General features: G+C 41.9%; 1 protein-coding gene across 2 annotated transcripts in view; it reads right to left on the bottom strand.

Moving 5' to 3' along the window:
• The window catches only part of RNF144B (ring finger protein 144B), a 66052-nt gene extending 59672 nt beyond the window's left edge, over nt 1–6380 (bottom strand). For both annotated transcript variants that reach the window (XM_014060602.2, XM_014060603.2), the window contains exon 1: nt 6024–6380. The gene's annotated coding sequence lies outside the window, so the exon portion shown is untranslated. The remainder of the gene's footprint in view (nt 1–6023) is intronic.
• Nucleotides 6381–17473: the final 11093 nt, after the last annotated feature.

Genomic DNA, 17473 nt, shown 5'->3' on the forward strand with positions numbered 1-17473 from the left:
AGGCATATAGGATACGAAAGAAGTCTCAAGTCAGTGACTTCTACCTAAAGCGGGAATAATACGTTATCCATATACCCAAGCAACATTCTGCCGCCTCTTCTCAGGAAGAGCAATCTTCTTAATGGATGACTCATATTTGTGTGTTTCTAAATGCCTCATTAACTCCATGACTACAGTAGAGGAAGAGAGACAAAACAATACATCATTCCTCACCTTTCCAATATTGAAATGTCAATATTTCACAAGTGGGAGTAAGCTTGGGTACAAAAACCCAGAAAAAATTATAAACAGTAAGGCTACCGTTCCATCATGCCTCTTTGTGATCATCGTCATCGCAAGACCAGGAGTGGGATTCACCTACCTTCCCTACCAGTTCGCAAAAGTGAGCGCACGGGCCTCGTCTGCACATGCGCACTGCCTTCTATGCATGCACAGTGCTCGCAAATTACGTCAGGGCGGTTGGCAGGAGCCTCCCGCAGCCGCCCCTACCAGCTCACCCGAACCGGAGAGGACCGGCTGAATACCACCTCTGCTCAAGACCCAATAAGTAACAATAACAACTCCAAAGCAGTACAGGTAAGCCTGGACTTTGCAACCATTCATTTACTGACCGTTTGAACTTACAACCATTTTTCACACTTGCAACCACTGCAGCATCCCCATGGCCATGTTCAAATTTCAGTTGCTTGGCAATTGGTTCATATTGAAGATGGTTGCAGTGTCCCAGGGTCATGTGATCACCTTTTGCAACCTTTCAAAGTCAATGGGGAAGCCAGATTCCCTTAACAGCCATGTTACTAACCTAACAACTGCAGTGTCTCACTTAATAACTGTGGCAAGAAAGGTCATAAAATGGGGACAAATGTACTTAACGACTGTCTGGCTTAGAAATACAAATTTTGGGTTCGATTGCAGTCATAAGTGGAGGGCTGCCTCTGTGGAGATCCTTGCACTAAATAAAAAGCAATAGCAATAGCAATAGCAGTTAGACTTATATACCGCTTCATATGGCTTTCAGCCCTCTCTAAGCAGTTTACAGAGTCAGCATATCGCCCCCACAGTCTGGGTCCTCATTTCACCCACCTCGGAAGGATGGAAGGCTGAGTCAACCTTGAGCCGGTGAGATTTGAACCGCCGAACTGCAGACAGCAGTCAGCTGAAGTGGCCTGCAGTACTGCACTCTAACCACTGCGCCACCTCGGCTTAGTTCAATGAGCCGCCTATTTTTTGTAAAGCACCAGCTCTAAGCAACAGCAGAGGTCCTGGACCTCCCAGAATCCCCGTTGAATTCCGCTACTATAGCTGAATTTTCTTCTCACTGATTTCCAATGCATGCGTTTCCACTAGCTTTAGTCTGGTCAGAAGTAAAGGAAAACAAAGGTAGACAACAAAAACATTGCATCCAGTCTGGACCAAACTTCGACAATCTTTGTAAGGAAGCCAGGACATTGTGGTATTGGAATGGAATGTAGTATTATCTATGCCAAGTCTTGTGGATATCATAAATGCTAGCGTCTCCAGATAAAGGTCAACAGCACTGTTCAGGTTCACTAACCAATTTACAGAACCGAAACTCCTGGAACAAAAGAACAGCAATTTATCAAAGCAGAGACGGCACGACTCCTTTGTGCCAAGAGGCACATTCAGTCTTGTACGGAATGTCAAACAGTGGGCAGGGCCCAAAGGGAAAGAAGTATGGGCACAAATATCCCTCAGTGCTAATTTTCTAGCGGATTAATCGCTCACTTATTCAAATGACACCAAAATTTTTATCCTGTCCCGTTCTACATCATTCATGGGGGGAAAAAAAACCTGATTCAATTCCCCAACTGTGAAACTGGGCTGGGTAGATTATTATAAACCAACTAAAGACAAAGAAAAAGGAAAGAAAAATTATAGGATCAAAACACTCTAATTCCATCCCTTTTCATTAGCATTAGAGTGCAATCGACCAAAATAAATGTGCAGAGTAATGGTTCCACCACAAAACCGCGTTCGACTAAAGGGCGCTCGACGAAACCGCATAGCTGACGTCATCACAGCGCGACAACAGCGCAGAGAAAAAAGCACGCTGTAAACGCTAAACCTAAAATTAACCCCTAAACCTAAACCTAACCCCCCTAAACCTAATCCTAAACCTAACCCTAAACCTAACCCTTAACCTAACCCTAAACCTAACCCTAAACCTAACCCTTAACCTAACGCTAAACCTAATCCTAACCCTTAACCTAACCCTAACCCTAACCCTAACCCTTAACCTAACCCTAAACCTAACCCTTACCTTAACTTGAATCGGCTTGCTTTCAAAGCGTTATTTAAAGCACCCTTTTTTCTCCGCGCTCGCTGTTGTCGCCCTGTTGATGACGTCAGCGACGCGGTTTAATCGGGCGCGCTTTAGTCGAGCGCGGTTTTGTCGTGCCACGCAGAATAATTGGATGATAATGATGTAGGTTCTCGCTAAAAATCAGGGGCTGACTTTATTTTTCACCATTTTTCACAAGATCATTTATTTTTCACCAATTTTCACAAGAGTCCTGTATCTGTAGGAAAAGATTAGCCCCCAAGTTGCTAAACCTAGACCTTAAAACCATTACTGGTCACATAGTATTTCCTACCCTACTCAGCTACAAGCTGCTTTCATAATAACAATGGAAATTTTACTCTATTATTCATCATAAAAGAATTTGGAAGTGTCATAGCTTAAGCCAGTTTAATGAAAACATACATTTTATGATTTGGCTTTCAAACATATGAATGTATCAAGACAGGAAGTTCATCATTACACCTGGCCATATCATTTTCAAATTAAAATTTAGTTTTTAGACTTTCTTGTTACTGTACAGTAAAGATCAATTAAGTCCCTCCTGAAAGACCCATATATGTGTGTTTGTGTGTGTGTCTGTGTGTGTGTGTGTGTTTGTATGTATGTATGTATGAATGTATGTATGAAAACAAAGATAGCAAACTCTGAGCCTAGAGTTATTTGGCACAGACCACTAAATCAACATTTGGAACCTGGCTACTTTACCTACTACTGAATAATACTCAGAATTGTCTCTTGATGAGGGTGAAAGTACAGGGGATCCCAAAACTTTTGTGTTCAGAAATGTCAGCAGAGAATAAAACAAGTATCATATTACTCCTGGATTTATTGTTTAAGAATATTTGCCTTTGCCTCACAGTTAGGTACTCTGTATCTTATTTCGATAAGTTAAGGACTGTTGCTTCTACTCACCAAACCTTAAGGAAAACGAAGTCCAGAGTGAGCCATAGAATTATGCTTTTTAAGACTTGAAGTCCTAATTAATTTAGTGCCTCCCACTTGGAGGAGGAGCCACGTGGTAGTGATAAGGCAGGGTGCACTGGAATTCTTGCTTATAATCAATAAATTGGAAACCTGAAGCATTCTAGCCTAGCACAGTGAGAAAAGTCGGCTGTGTTAATTTCTAATTCTCAAGGCTGGAAAAAAAAAATCCTCTTTGAGAAAATTCCAGGCTGTTTTTAGCTTATTCAGAGGCAAATAAGTTTTTGTAGTCAGTTATGGATGTATTGAAGTGGAGACAAGACAATAATGTGCTGAAAAATGTGCTTTCGTTTGTCTTCCTACACTGAGCAGTGTTAGATTTGTTAGCCCCTTTTAACTATTGTATTCTCATCCGTAACAATGTCTGCCTTGGTTCATACAGACTTTCGTCTTCTTCCAATTCAGGCTTTCTTCCCTTAGCTCTACCAAAATAAACATAGATCTGAATCACATGCAGAAAGAAGAAGAAGAAAAAAGGCCCCGTCTGTTATTCAAAACATTTGGCAGAGCTGATCCAGCGTTGCACCTGAATGAAAATGAGCTCAGTCAAGTTTACTGATTGCAGGCTATTAGCCACAATTTAACAGAAAAAGTCTGTGCTCTTCGTATCTCGATATTCCAAAGTCCTCAGCGTGTCTGCAGAATGAATTAAGGACTTCACTTTGTCATTTTTTTTTCCTTTGGTCATTACCATGCAATGGGGAACTTACTCAGATTAGCATACCTCTACTGAAAGCAACAGATTAATAGGAAAACTCAAAAACATCCAGCTCTCCAGGGGTGAGGGAGATAGGAGAAGTGTTCCAAGTGCCAAGGTTAATAGTAATATTTACAAAGGGTTCTCAGATAGGACTTATTCAGCATGCCTTGGAAACCTGAAGAAATGCCAGGAACCACACTAAACTCTTCCAAGCCACTTACCAGGGATTGTCATTCAGCTGCTTTCAAAGCAAAAAGCAGAATAAAAGACAAGAAAAGGTTTTATTGGGAGAATATCATAAACCCTGACTGAACTGTCGACTAGAACTAGTCCTTCTATCAGCTAATGTCACCGTTTCCCTCTCCAGTGGTTGTAATACTACAATTTTACTTCTCCAGTCTTCTTATTTGCCAGATAATGAGAGCTGCCCTGTCCTACTATATTGTAAGGTTGCTTGCAAGGGGGAAAGTGGATATAAATTAAGCTTTGAGAGCATTGCTGATTTTCAAGAGCAAATTAGAAAGTCTGGGGGTGACACGATAGCAGTTTTTCAATATCTAAGGGGCTGCCACAAAGAAGAGGGGTCAACCCATTCCCCAAAGCACCCGAACGCAGAACAACAAGCAATGGATGGAAACTAATCGATGAGAGATACAATCTAGAACTAAGGAGAAATTTTGACAAAACAATTAACCAGTGGAACAGCTTGACTTCAGAGGTTGTGAGTATTCCATCATTGGAGATTTTTAAGAAGAGATTGGACAAACATTTTTCCTGGCATCTCCAGCTTGAGCAGGGAGTGGGACTAGAAGACCTCCAAGATTCCTTTCAATTCTGTTATTCTGTACCATAGTGGGTGAGGTCATTATAGTGGGGTGAGGAACTTGCCTGAAGCCCTGCCTAATTCCTGCCAGTATTACAGTATCTAAGCAAACATTCATCCAAAGAAGGTAAACACTGCGCACATATTGTATACTGTGCAGAAATGGCAGGTAGCAAGGGTTACAATTAGTGCCTGGATATTGTGAAAATGCCAGCAGGTATGATACTAAATCTCTCTTACTCGTGCATAAATCCGGTCTGGATCATCCCAACAAGGCTAAGATGAAAGTGAAAGAATCAAAATTCCACGAGCAAAGGCTGTACGAAGTCTCTGAAACTGTGTTTCCAGAAGTAAACCAATGTACGTTGCAAAAAAAACACATTTTATACAAGTATTTTTTTAAAAAGTACTTAACTGAAATTCGAACTCTGGGGGTTTATTAGCTCCTTTGTGGCATACAATAATATTTCAAAGGCAAAGCAGAAACAACTGCTTGGTACCAAGACCATCACACGAGGATTTGGTTTCCCAGAGGTCTATAAATATGTAAACACACATTTCATTTTCTGCTTAGAAAATGGTAATCTGTCTTAAAAGACAGACCTCCACATACTACTGATTCAATATTTGCCAGCCAACCTATCACTGTAATGTACTTTCTAAATTACTGAACAAATAAAATATCCCTAGAAACTGGTGGTTTTTTTTCCACAGACAAGTTGCAGATAAACTGTACTGCCAATTATATCCATAAGCCACAATACATGAGTATGTTTTCAGGCAGACCCTCTCATTCATCCCTTTTTTTGCATAAATTGTTAAGTTTCCATTTCAAATGGATGAGCCTGTAACTTTAGCCATTTGAGTTTCATCTTCCCTACAGATAAAATTACTCTTTTTAAATGCTGCACTGACCAAATCATCCTTTTTTTTTTTTTTCAGAAATACCCACTCACAAAACACATATTTACAGTCACACAATTGTGTTGCCGTTTCAACCCTGGCAATGAACATCTAAAAACAATATATATTTTTGCCTCGGTTTTCTTAGAATTGCACTACCCACAGTTTAAGTTTAAATTAGATAGCAATCATGACTTCTGTTTAAGATTCCATGTGAAAATGGAAAAAAAAAACCTTTACAGCCCTGAATCAACAGTCGTTGCTCTTAAGAAATGCAGATCTTTCTGACGTACCTTATGAACGGAGAGGATTTCCTCTTCGGCGCTAAGACTTTTCAACAGCTTCTCTCACATTTCAGTAGTTCCAAGACATGTCACAGCCAGCAAGAGCTCAGAGACTGAAAAATAAAACCATTTTCCCCTTTCCGTCTTTCTTCCCTGCTGCATGGGAAAGCTTTACACATTATACACTTGAAAGTGCACTCATCTCTCCCTCCCTCTCTTCACTACGAGAAATAATCTCCTCCCTGCTATTAGCATGTTACCATTATCTCGTAAAGCACATGTCACCACACATATACAAAAGCTGTGTGAAAGCTATACTTATTTATACAAGAAGCCAGAGCCACATCACTTCCTAGTTCCCAAGTCCCATTTCAACTGCAGGTGAGATTATTTTTAACCCTCCCAGAGGTTGGCTGATGTCTAACTTACCTTTTTTTTTTTTTTTAATTAAGAGCAAATACTTCCTGAATTCTAACTGGTTAGTCCAGGAAAGCTATCAAAACATTTTGTTCCAGCTGTAATTAAAGAGCTGGATCACAATTGATTTGGAACACACAGACACACACACACACACACAAAGACAAAAGCATCATAAGCTTTTGATTAGAGCTGCTGCTTTTTATTTCCTCCAGACTTCTTGGTCTTTAACTGTTGTGAAAGACGCAGAAACACAATAAAAGGTATCATAAGGGCTGCATCCACTGAATTTCTTTACCTTATACACATCTATTAATGACACAGCCGGTGTGTTTAGACTAGAGATGGGCTATGTTGCTCAGAATTCATTCTTCTGTTGCCTTATTCAGCACCCCCAAAGTTTAGGCATGGTAGAGAAACTATACTGAATGTAACACGGAAAAGCAACATTAGATTGAGGTAGTAGTGGTTAAGATGCTAACTAGAAACTGGGAGACTGAGTCCAAGTTCTCCTTTAGGCATGAAATCTGGCTGTGTGACTGGCAAGGAACCTTCTCTCAGCTCAACCCAGGACTGTTATTATGGGGAAAGTAGGGACCAGATGCATTATGTTATATCTCCTTGACTGTATGTCTGCAAATTAAAGATGGGATAGAAATGATTGATAGATAGATAGATAGATAGATAGATAGATAGGTAGGTAGGTAGGTAGGTAGGTAGGTAGGTAGGTAGGTAGGTAGGTAGGTAGGTAGGCAGGCAGGCAGGCAGGCAGGCAGGCAGGCAGGCAGGCAGGCAGGCAGGCAGGCAGGCAGGCAGGCAGGCAGGCAGGCAGGCAGGCAGGCGTGGTGGGTTGCAGGTGGTACGCCCCAGTACGGGCATACCGGAGCCTGCCCAGAGCACCGGATATGTTCCGGTATGGTTCTCCGGAGGGCCCGCCTGCCTGAGCTCCTTACCGTGGTTTAAAGCTTTCGGCACTTCTGCGCATTTGCATGCCATGTACAGCACCTGCGCTGAGCAGCTGGAGCATCACGGAGGCTTGCGGAAGCGTCGTTTGCAGCTACAATGCATGTGCGCACCGCACACATGTGCGCGCATGCTGCATGCATCCATGTGGCCGACGCCGGGCCCGGCATCGCCCACATGGACGCATGCAGCATGTGTGCACATGTGCGCGGTGCGCGCATGCATTGTAGCTGTAAACGAATCCGGAACCCACCACTGGTAGGTAGGCAGGCAGGCAGGCAGACATTATCAGTGTAAAAATATACAAATACTGCTGCCATATCCTGAAATATTAAACCGTACCAATGAGGCTTTCCTATTGCTGAACTGAAATGCTATATTTCCTCCCCTCGTTGAATCAGCATGAAATTTGCCTTGCCTTGGAAATCTGAAGAAGTGTCCAAGGCTACCCTAAATTTTTCCAGCCGTTTACCAGTGGTTGTTGTTCAATTGGTTTCGGAGCAGGAGAAAAAATAGCATAAGCTAAAAGAGAAATAGGAGCGTAGATGACTTTGCGCTAAGACGGAGTGCATGTTCTAAGTCAGTGGTCCCCAACCTTTTTATCGCCGCGGACCAGTCAGCCTTTGATAATTTTACTGTGGCCCGCTGAGCGCGCGCAGGGGTGGGGGGGCGTTGTTCACGACGACACATTGATTGTTTATATATCAGATTGTTTTGATTAAACAACTTTTATTTTATTGTATTTAAACATGCCTTACAAAATAAAATACAATTACATAAATATAAAGTGCTTTAATATGCCCCCCCCACCCGGACAGACTTATGTTCCTCAAAGACCATCCTGAACCCTCAACCCGGACCAACCTTTCTGCCTGCCCTCCCCCTCCCCACCACATTCGGCGGGCAAAGAACAGAGCGCCCACGCGCGAATGCCGTGGAGAGAGAGAAAATAAATATATATATAAATATATAACTGTTTGAGAGTAAAAGCGGGGAGGCGCACCCGGCGGGGGGCGGGGGAGGAGGAGGAAGGAGGGTGGGAAGGAAGCTGGCAAGCGAAGAACAGAAAGTAATTAGCAAGGATTAAAACGACCTGCCGGAAAAAGGAGAGGGGGGGAAAAAAAAAACCAGATCTGACAGCTAGTGCAGCCTCCACCGGAGGGGCTGCAGAAACACACACTGCCAGTCCTGTCCTTCCTTTCCAACCAGTCTCTCTCCGCGCGCGCATACACACACACACACACACACCACACAAACACACACCCACCGGCAGATATGCACGCACACACACTTTTTTTTTTTTGCAATTGGCAGAACTACGGTTTTCTTTCTTTTTTAAAAAAATAATTAAATGGAGGTGGGGTGTGTGTGGAGGGAAAGGGAGAGAAGTGGACACATAAAACCGAGCCGCACTCTCGAACCACAGCATGCATCTGGGTGACAAAATTGCAGGGAGAAAGCAGGAAAAGCCGAGGAGAGAGCAAAAAAAGAAAAGAGACAGACCAAGCGCGGCAGGGCGGGAAGGAAGGCGATGATGATTGGGGGAGGTTTGAAAAAGCAGATCCAAGCGCAAAAGTTACTGAGTCATTTCAGCGGCGGCCGGAACAGTTTTCTTGACTCCCTCCCTCTCTCCCTCTCTCTCTCCTCTCTCACTCTCTCTTTCCCTGGCGATGGATCGGTGCGGGAGGGGGGGGAGAGAAGGGAGGAGACGGCGAGGGAGGGAGGGAGAGAGAGCCGAGGGTGGGACCAAAGGGGGGGGAGAGAAATGCATTTAAGAGGAGCGGATTTAAAAGAGCGATCATGGCCCCCGGCCGCTGCGCGGCCCGGTGCCAGGTACTCCACGGCCCGGCACCGGTCCGTGGACCGGGGGTTGGGGACCACTGTTCTAAGTCACCTATAACTGGATTTCTGCAATAAGCCGTTAAAAAAACCTGAGATGTACTTTCTTTGATTATGAGTCCGATGTTCCTTATTATGAAAACAATCAATTTGCCAAGACTGAGTGCCTTTCATAACTTCAGTGCAGTATAACATGACTACCTGTAACTGGTGCACATCAGACTTCAGTAGATAGTATCATTTCTGGCAGGCAAACTCTAAAGCAGTGTTTCTCAACCTTGGCAACTTGAAGATGTCTGGACTTCAACTCCCAGAATTCCCCAGCCAGCATTTGCTTCTGGAGGGCCTCCATTCGCTTCTGGAGGGCCTCCAGAGTTTTTGCCCTCCCAGAGGCTTGAGGAAAGCCTCCGGAGCCCAGGGAGGGCAAAAATGCCCCCCACTGTGGTGCAGGTGGCTGACTAGGCCACGCCTACCATGGCCATGCCCACCCAGCAACTGAGAAGAGAACCCATTGCTGAAGTTTTTGAAGCCCACCTCTGTGAATACTGTATAGAACCACAGAAGATCTCTGAGTGTAAAGGCCTTAGGAGACACTCCTCATCCTTCCTGAATTCACATCTTTTTTCCCTTTCACATGGAAAAGTGAGGGACTTGCAAAGTTGGGATCATGCAGCCATTACTTCAAGGAACTGGTAGAAAGTAGAAAGTTGAAATATCCAAAATTCTTCTCAGTTCCTGCTGGGAATGATCAGGTAGAAGCAAAATCAATTGGGCCCAACTGCTTCAAGATACACAGTGTGTTTTAAAAATGGCAGCCTCCCAGGAAGACGGATGCTATCCCGTCTTGGAATTGAGAGATTCTCCATTTCATGTCAATTAACTGGACAATATAGAGCTGAATAGAATACAGGACATGGGATAATGAATTTCAATTATAAGGCGGCAGATTCGTGTAAGACAATGATCCAGAATGGAATGGGTTTCTCTTCTCTGGATATGTTTAAGCACAGGCTATATCTCTCATGGCAGTTTTTAATTTGGATTCTTGCTCCAAGCAATGGAAGAGACCACTGGCTGAGGAATTCTAGGAGTTGAAGTCCACAAGTCTTAAAGTTGCCAAGTTTGGAGGCCCCTGGAATAGACTCAATGGACATTTCCACCTGTATGATTTGGTAAGCCCATAACACATACATTTTAAAACATATTGAAAATTCAATACACAGAGGATTTTTTTAAGACCCTTGTTCCACTACTGGGGATTATAGTACCAAATGCATCTCTTTCTAATTCAGAGCAGAAACAAAGGCTAATAAAATTAATCTCTTTGGAATATGGAATTTCACACCCACTATCTAACTACTGCATTGTTATCCCAAATTATACAGTGGATAGATACAAAAGTGGAACAGTAGGTAGAATTCTATTTTTACTAGCACTAAAATAATGTCTGTCCTTCCCTTGGTTTGAGATGCCATCACTTTATTCTGATTTAAGTTGCTTTCTTTGTCAATTTTCTGCTCACTTTTGAAACAATTGCAACATTGGAGTAAATATCAATCATCATCTGGCTTAGACATCACCAATAGATTATGTTAAAAAAAATCCATTGCACTGTACTGAAAAAAGAAAATCATTGCTTAGAAAAACAGGGTGATGAATCTTCATTCCTAGAATCCCAAGCTTCCCATTTTCTACATCATTAGCAATAAAAGGACCTTCACTTGCTTCTCTGATCGATGATAGGGATCTTATTCTGAGTAGCCCCCCAAAAAAAGAAAAATAGAAAAAGCAATATCCCTGTGATCATAATAGAAGGTAGTGTAACATTTGCACAATTTTAAAATGTAAAGAATATATAGTGAAACAAAATTAAATCAACAGCTGTATAAGGTACTCAACTGATTCTTTCTAGGGGACACCAGGCCTTGATTTAAAGAGCCCTGTCCCTTTTTACAGCTAAAATGAAATTGTAGAAACAATTAATAGACAGATATATTTATGGTTCTAAGTGTAACTTTTAGACAGAACGAGGCAAGTTGCCCCAGCCGACTCACCCCAGCTAAATTGCCGCAGGGCAACCATAGGACAACTCGCCACCCATTCAATGTGGGATTACTCAAGGCAGAGACAAGTCGAATTACAGATCGCCATAGACTCCTAAATTGAGAAGGTTCAAACCTATAGCAAGGCAGGTCTCTGCAATTCTCTCTTGAGTTATCCTGCATTGAATTGACCCATGGAAAGTTGGCTGGAGCAAGTTGTCCTAAACCCACTTTTGGATGGTTTGACTATAATGTATTATGTTGAATGTTTGAATGTTTATTTTATTTATATGTTGCCCTTTTCCCCCCGAAGGGGACTCAGGGCGGCTCACAACTCAACCAAGGGAGGGGGATGCAGACAAAAATTAAAACGACATGCAACAATACATAATTTAAAACACACAACAGTCATACCATTCGAGAAGGGGGTAGAAGCTTTTTAGCCCCAGGCCTGTCGGAATAGCCAGGTTTTAAGGGCTTTGCAGAAGGTCTGGAGGGTGGTGAGGGTTCGAATCTCCACGGGGAGTTCGTTCCAGAGGGTCGGAGCGGCCACAGAGAAGGCTCTCCTCCGGGTAGTCACCAGTCGACACTGGCCGGCGGATGGAATTCGGAGGAGGCCTAATCTGTGGGATCTAATCAGTCTAGAGGAGGTAATTGGCAGCAGGCGGTCTCTCAAGTACCCAGGTCCAATACCATGAAGGGCTTTATAAGTGACGACTAGCGCCTTGAAGCGTATCCGGAGACTAATAGGCAGCCAGTGCAGCTCGCGGAGGATTATCTGAATGCTTTGTAAGCACTGGTTTATAATTTGGCCTTAGAGTGATACTTGAAGTCATCCAGTTGGCCTTAGCCAACAAAGTAAATTGTGGCTTATCACAATGAGAACAGAGGCAACAATCTTAATAGCTCATCACCTCTGAGGACACAATCCACCCGCAGAATACATGTCGATTATCATGTTCTGAGGGATTTGTACCTGCCTATTTCTTACAAGGAAGCAGCTGTGCAATGGCACAATGTACCCATTCCTAATGATGGAATGTCCACAGTTCTTAGAACCTGATCTTCATGGTCTTTGTGAGAGGAAGACAGCGAGCAAAACTTTTAATCCTTTCAACCCACACAGTTCTTATTTATTCATGTACTTATTAAATTTACTCATCTCCCATCTCACTGTTGTACAGCTCTGGGAAGCTTACAATTCGATAAAACTATAGTATAAACATTAAAATGTAAAGGCGAAAAGTTCCTATTTCCAGTTGTGTCAACTTTAGAGGATAACGCTCATCTCCATGTCTTAGCTGAGGGAGCCAGCATTGTCCAAAGACATTTCTCTGGTCAGGTGGCCAACATGATTATGTGCCAATATGCAAGGAATGCTGGTATCTGCCCACCGAAGTGATACCTATTAATCTACTCGCATTCGCATGCTTTCAAACTGGTAGGTGGGCAGGAGCTGGCGCAAATAACGGAGCTCGCCCCGTTGCGCAACGCTCAGATCTGAAACTCGGGCTGTCAGCTTTTCAGCAGAGTAGCTCAGCATCTTTAACCACTGAGTCATCGCGCCTTCTCTTGTACAGTAAAGCAATAAAACAAAACATCAAACTTAACAAGAAATAGCCAAGGTAGCTGGGAGGAGGATAATAGAGTGGTGGTGAGATCTTCCAGTTAATCCAGTAACCAGGATGACACTCCCCTACCTGGGCCACAAGCCAATTGGCAGACTCGGGTTTTAAGACCTTTACTATGGAAGGCCAATAAGATTGGGGGCAGATCTCACCCGAAGGATATGACGTTCCAAAGGCCAGACCCTGTGGCAGAAAAGGCTTTTCTTGGACACTGCCAGCTGAAATTGCTTGGCTGATGTGGTCCGCAGCATGCCCTTTCTGCCGGTGCACATGGGATTGGCCAATCCCATTAGGGCGAGACAGTTCCTCCGGTAACTTGGCCCCATGCCATAAAATAATAACTAACACCTTGAATTGGAGGTTGTATTTATTTATAGAATTCTATTTGTGGTATTTATACGTTTGCATTTGATCACATTAAAGCAAAAAAAAAAGTATATTTTCCTGCTTTTTGAATTTATTGTTTTCACTGAATAAATATAAGGTAGGAACAGTTTATACGAGTGTCTGTAATTCAACAGGCTACTTTGCTGGGCAAATAAAGTGAAGGGGTTGCAGATATTATTCTCTTAGAAAAGTCTGAGTAAATATTTTTGAAACCAAAACATGAAGAAATCCAGTAATCAGTGTGGTTTACTAGATTGCCTCTATCAAGCATGAGTCAAAACAAGGAGGATAAAATGAGAATGTTTGCCGTTACCTAGGAAATAACATTTCAAAAACTGTAGTCAACAACTAATGCTACATGCACCAAGCAATGGCTCTGTGCATTTTTGGTAACTGTCACCAAAAAAAAAAACAGCTACAGGAAATAGTAAATTGTGATTTACGGCTTAAGTGCAGGACAGGCAATTTTGGATTATGGAAGAGTCACATCATATTTTTGTGGTATGTTAAAGACTATACCCCAAAAGTAGTAGAATTGAACATGAAGCAGGGCAATTTTTCTCTGTTTTGTGCTTACAATTTATTTCTGCTATGTTGTTTTAGGTGCAGTAATAGTGAATTGCTTTTAAAACGCCACTTTTCTATCAACAGAGGGAGCTGTGATTTTGCTTGTTATAATCCCCACTTCTTGAAAGTTACATATAATGTTTACATTTCTGGTGAAGAACCAACAGATGCATAGCCCGCCTTTCTTTCAAGAACTGAGGATACCTTACAATGTACTTCATCCTCACTTTTCCCTCCATCACAATGTTGTGTAGCAGACTGAATGTGTGACCCGTCAAATGCGCGCCCGACAAAAGCGCGCCGACAAAACCGTGGTGAGAAAACCGTGAGGTCGAAAGTGCTCCCACAAAAGAGCGCCGACAAAACCGTGCCCATAAAAGCACTATTAGGGTTAAGGTAAGGGTTACGGTTAGGGTTAGGGTTATTACGTTGTTTTCATTGTTTTGAGCCGAGGTGGCGCAGTGGTTAAATGCAGCACTGCAGTTCAGCAGTTCGGCTGTTCAAATCTCACCGGCTCAGGGTTGACTCAGCCTTCCATCCTCCCGAGGTGGGTAAAATGAGGACCCGGATTGTTGTTGGGGGCAATATTCTGACTCTGTAAACCGCTTAGAGAGGGCTGAAAGCCCTATGAAGCGGTATATAAGTCTAACTATTGCTATTTTTATGGCGCGCTTTCGTCGGCGCGCATTTGTCGGCGCTCTTCTGTGGGCGCGATTTCGACCTCGCGGTTTTCTCGCTGCAGTTTTGTCGGCACGCTTTTGTCGAGCGCGCATTTGTCGGTGAACCGACTGAATGTGCCTAGCCCAAAGTCACCCTGTGAGCTTCATGACTTGAAACTGGATTTCCCCAGTGCCAACTGTAAACTGCTACTTGCTACCGTGTTATTAGTAAAGCTGGATGTAATTGAATAGGTTTAGTTGAAGGATTGGGTGTGGGGGGGACTACTCAGACAGGTTTTACAAAGTAGCCTGCCAGAAAAGAACAAGATTAAACACATTCCTACCTGTGCCGAAACAAATATTTGAAAATGAGCACAGGTGAAATTGCCTTTGAAGTAGCTCCTTCCTTTTTCCTATCTCAAGAACAAATGTGATATTCCGCAAAAAAAAAAGAGGAAGGGTTGTTTCTTTTTTAAAGCAGGCAAGTAGAAAAAGACTGTAATACAAATCACACATTTTGACATACTGTATGTAAAAGTTTGATTTAAACTTGTATTCATTCTCTGTGGACTACTTCATATAATGTTGTGTTTTCTTTCGTTTTGATTCAGTTGAATGTTCCCACCCAATTATGTTGATTCAATAAATTGTAGCATTGGCACAATAGATTAATCCGGCCAAACTTCCTCATACTAGAATCAGCAGAATCTCCAACTTATTGTGGGGGAAAGGGATCACAAAAATAAAATAAAGTATCACAGAAATAGGGGGGAAATCATTCTGATCTGCTGATACCCTGAGGTAGCTCTGCAAAACTGGCCTGGTAATCTGATGTTTCTTTCCTGGTAATTTTATTAAAGATTATAATTTACAACAGTAAAAACTAATGCAAACTGAAAAAAAGATAAAATAAAAAGGAAGCGTTGAAGGTACAGAAAAGAAAGAAAACAAGGGACAAATAGTAAAATAGAAAAGAAAATAAGAGTACCAAAAGGAGAAATAAAACAAATATATACAGGACTTTCTATCTTCATTTCAACTATTATAAATTTTAAAAACTTATTGCCTTCTCTTTAAATCTAGCAAATGACTTCTTCCATATTTCATCTCTAATCTATAAACAAATCCATACAACATCATTTCAGTCTTGATGTCACCAAAGTCTATTAAGAGTTACCAGAAATAACAACGTATCTATTTTAACTTTGATCAAATAAACCAACTTTTATTTCTTTCTTTTACTGCTAATCACCTTAACATTTTTATTTGTATTGCTTCTAAAATACTAACAGAAAAATGAATAAACACAAAAATAATTATAATGCAGATATATGCATTCTCAAAAAAAGAGAACAATATATAAAACCTGTTTTAAAAAGGGAAGAAAGAAAAAATGCAACAGAAAAAAATACACTGTTGTAACATTTACAATGTTACGGAAGGATCTTTGAAACATTAGCAAGCCTCTTTTGTAAATCCAATATAGGAAAATTAGTCAGGTGACTCTCTTGGTTTACTGTTTGCATGTCTCTTTTAATTTAATAATTAAGTACGTCGGTTTCTTTTGTACATACGGTGTAACACTTTTCCCATGTCATATCTGTAGCCTGTCATTTGTAAATCTTTCAACTCAGTCTTAATCTTTCAGGTAGAACATGTTTCTCTTTCAAAACAACTTTTAGAGCCAGTGTCTCCACCATCCAGAGCACAAGTAGACAATCTACTGTTCTCTCCTTATCCAAAGAAGTTCCAAATGCTACTTATAAAAGGAATATTTCCAAATTAATGTTATTATTGTGGTGACTGTTAACTTCGTGGTTATTATCTCTACCCAAGGAGTGCTAGGAATTTGAATAACACTATGAAACATACAGTACCAAAACAATCAGACCAAACTATTCTTTAGGAAAGAAAGATCTTTCAGGAATAATCACTTTAGGCTGAGTGCAACCCACACATTTGGGAAGTACTAGTTTAGAGAAATCTGTGTTAATCCTTGCATGGATGTAATGTTTCTAAAGCTTTCCTCAGACCTCTACAGGTAGTCTTTGTTTAGCAATCAGAATTGGGACTGGTATTTCAGTTGTTAAGCCAAGTTAAGGGAAAACATGACTGTACTTATGATCATTTCAGCTTTCCTTTACAGATCTATGAAGGATGATCATATCATCATAAAGTTACTTTTTCACCACTTTTCTAACTGCAAGTAGTCTCTAAAATAGGCCTATCTGTACTTTAGTGGATATCAATATTTATTGCTGTTGATCCATTAGTAAACATTCAGCTTGATGAAAAATATAAAGATATGCTACTGCCTTTTCCATTTTTACCAGAAATTGGAGAATATCTTCTATAGATATTGCCAAACAGTAAGGATAATTTCCTTTTCAGCATTGTTCAGCTGTTAGACCCACAATGATGTTGACATTCTCTATTAGAGTACCAATGTGTCTGAAAAATCAGGTCCACCATCTTCGGCTTGGCATCTTGTTGGCATCCTGCCATCAAAACACCGGGGAAGGGAGGGGGAACACATGGGCAATAAATATGTGCCTATGGTGGGAATTAGGGAGGGAGGAATGGAGAGCAGAGCATTTTGGTCCATGCCGGGCATCTTCAAGGCCATTTGCCTGAGAGTGGAATTTCACCAGCCTCGACACCTCAGCGTTTCCCAAAACATCTCGGCGATGTCAGATTGGCTAAAGATGGACTGCTCATGGGGGAAGGAATAGGGAACCAAGGGGCATAGTTCTGTATTGTTGCTCAGGAACTTTAGATTCCGGCTGGCTTTATTGCAACAAGCATCTCTTAGTAAAAGTGCTTTTCGCTTCAACCAAATGGAATCAAGAGTTTTCCTTCTCTAAGGGATCAGAGTGAGGCAGATCTGACACAGGGCTTCTTGGAAGACATTGGGATGCCTCCAGTGCAAGCGAACTGGTATTCACCTAATTCTATAA

The sequence above is a fragment of the Thamnophis sirtalis genome, unplaced genomic scaffold, assembly GCF_051295495.1.
Source record: "Thamnophis sirtalis isolate CommonGarterSnake01/CBP01778 unplaced genomic scaffold, rThaSir2_p1.2 scaffold_2, whole genome shotgun sequence".
Classification (NCBI taxonomy): Eukaryota; Metazoa; Chordata; class Lepidosauria; order Squamata; family Natricidae; genus Thamnophis; species Thamnophis sirtalis.